The following is a 3,163-nucleotide window of genomic DNA, read 5'->3' as shown; positions in this document are numbered from 1 at the left end:
ATTGTTACTTCAATTCCTCACAACAGGGGTGAACTGGCAGCGGATAAAAACCACTCTTCCCCCAAGTGTTAAACAAACTGTATTTCTAGATGGTTGAAATATATAACAGGAAACAATAAAAGATGATTTTGTAAAAAAATACATAGGTGTACGATATTGATGGTTTTTACAATAAACAAGTGACAGTAAACGACGATTTTGTAAAATTCACATGGATGTGTAATACTGATGGTTTTGAAAACTCGTTTGCTAGTTTTATGTAACAGTTAAAATATAGCACTGATGAATATGAATGATGCCGTGGTGGCAACGTTCGTCTCTGCGCCAGCAATCTACATATCGTCACAGTCCTTTAAAATGAATGGGAAGGCAGAAGAGAAGGACGAGAATTCTTAATTCGTATAAGCGACTGGTATTGCGTACTTGCTATGAAGCGACATTACCAAGAAGAAAGAACTTAAAGATTTAGTTGATAACGGAAGAGCACAAAATAAGTGATCGACAGACGGAATTCATTGTCCTGCACATCAAAAAGCACTTTGTGCTAAATTTGCAGGCCCGGAGCGCGTGAAGAAATTGTTGCTACGAATAGCCACGCACATTATTCCGTTGAAACTTGCTACAGTTTTCAGTGGAATTGAACGGAGGGCCGGCCGCAGTGGCCGAGCAGTTCTAGGCGCTTCAGTCTGGAACCACGCGACCGCTTATGTCGCAGGTTTGAATCCTGCCTCGGGCATGGATGTGTGTGATGTCCTTAGGTTAGTTAGGTTTAAATAGCTCTAAGTTCTAGGGGACTGATGACTTCAGATGTTAAGTCCCATAGTGCTAAGAGTCATTTGAACCATTTTGAATTGAATGAAGAGGATGCAGACTTAACATATTAATGAAAAGCACGTTGGTTAAGTTAAGAGGCATACCTTGTACGAGTTTTCGATTTAAAACTCTCTACTGTTGAATTTATGAAAGAAAAAGGAGTTCTGGAACGAAATTAGTACGTCTGTAATGGAGTGTAGACTCGACTACACACTGACCACAGTAAGACATTGCAAGATAACTGTTTTGATTTGATGGGGATGCATTAAAAAATGACTTTGTAGAAGGGACATGTTCTGGCAAAGACAGTCCTATTCCCTAATCTCACTGGTGCTGAAGATAACGTCAGGTTTTAATAATTGATTGTGGCCTCGGAACAACCGCAAGAATATCTTTATAAAGATTTTGAGGACGCTATCAACGTTGCATCTGTTACCGAGCTTTTTTGGACAACAACCGTCATTTCATTTGAAATCGCTCCTGTGTATGTGTAGATGTATCTGATGGACCTGAAAGGTAACTACAGTTTTGATATCATATATTTTTATCTAAAAACTGTCCAGAATGACGATCGTTTTCCTCAGGTAGAGTTTCCAAGTCTCCATAATGAGGTTGCAAAAGTGCTATAATATTCCGATCGACATATTTGTGTAAAATAACTTTTTTTGATTGTAGAACTAAAAAACTCACGATCAGGTGACAACTTGAGTACGAAACTTTATGAAGTTGTCTGAGTTTGTATGCTGGCAGTTTGTACCCGATAAAACTATATTATGCCAAAAATAATTAAATAGTACTGAAAATATGTTTTGTTTATGACCTATGTTGTTGAGAAATGTGACGTGCAGAATCAAATAGTATGCAGTGCGGCTGCAGTGCCATTTAAATTCGGTGCATTCACAGTTTCCCCCTCTTTCGCTTCCACGTGGTAAGGCAGCGTGGACGTCGGTGGGGGAAATGTGACCTGAGACTGAGCGCTTTGGCACACGTTCCTTGAGCATGGCCCAAGAACTTAAATCTTGGCCGCCCTAGGCTATATATTTTCCTTACAAAACGTCCGTTAATTACATTAGCTCAAAATTGGGGGGGGGGGGGGGGGGGAGGCGGAGAAAGGGAGCTGGCAGTATCTCAGCAAATCTCATGTAAGTAAATAAAAGTTCAATGACATTTAATTTATATAACATGTCAATAAAATGTCAATTTTTTAAGGATCTGTCAAAACGGTTAATACTATTTTTGTTGAGATTTTTTGTTTGTATCCCGTTTCAGTCCATTCATCTGTCCAAATACTATTCAGTATTGACCAGTTCAAAACAAAGTGTTTTTCATCATGTGTCGAAACACTTATAATACACTCCTGGAAATGGAAAAAAGAACACATTGACACCGGTGTGTCAGACCCACCATACTTGCTCCGGACACTGCGAGAGAGCTGTACAAGCAATGATCACACGCACGGCACAGCGGACACACCAGGAAACGCGGTGTTGGCCGTCAAATGGCGCTAGCTGCGCAGCATTTGTGCACCGCCGCCGTCAGTGTCAGCCAGTTTGCCGTGGCATACGGAGCTCCATCGCAGTCTTTAACACTGGTAGCATGCCACGACAGCGTGGACGTGAACCGTATGTGCAGCTGACGGACTTTGAGCGAGGGCGTTTAGTGGGCATGCGGGAGGCCGGGTGGACGTACCGCCGAATTGCTCAACACGTGGGGCGTGAGGTCTCCACAGTACATCGATGTTGTCGCCAGTGGTCGGCGGAAGGTGCACGTGCCCGTCGACCTGGGACCGGACCGCAGCGACGCACGGATGCACGCCAAGACCGTAGGATCCTACGCAGTGCCGTAGGGGACCGCACCGCCACTTCCCAGCAAATTAGGGACACTGTTGCTCCTGGGGTATCGGCTAGGACCATTCGCAACCGTCTCCATGAAGCTGGGCTACGGTCCCGCACACCGTTAGGCCGTCTTCCGCTCACGCCCCAACATCGTGCAGCCCGCCTCCAGTGGTGTCGCGACAGGCGTGAATGGAGGGACGAATGGAGACGTGTCGTCTTCAGCGATGAGAGTCGCTTCTGCCTTGGTGCCAATGATGGTCGTATGCGTGTTTGGCGCCGTGCAGGTGAGCGCCACAATCAGGACTGCATACGACCGAGGCACACAGGGCCAACACCCGGCAGCATGGTGTGGGGAGCGATCTCCTACACTGGCCGTACACCACTGGTGATCGTCGAGGGGACACTGAATAGTGCACGGTACATCCAAACCGTCATCGAACCCATCGTTCTACCATTCCTAGACCGGCAAGGGAACTTGCTGTTCCAACAGGACAATGCACGTCCGCATGTATCCC

This window comes from Schistocerca americana, chromosome 6 (genome assembly GCF_021461395.2).
Source record: "Schistocerca americana isolate TAMUIC-IGC-003095 chromosome 6, iqSchAmer2.1, whole genome shotgun sequence".
NCBI lineage: Eukaryota > Metazoa > Arthropoda > Insecta > Orthoptera > Acrididae > Schistocerca > Schistocerca americana.
The sequence above is the reverse complement of the archived record's forward strand: the minus strand, read 5'-3'. Positions refer to the sequence as shown.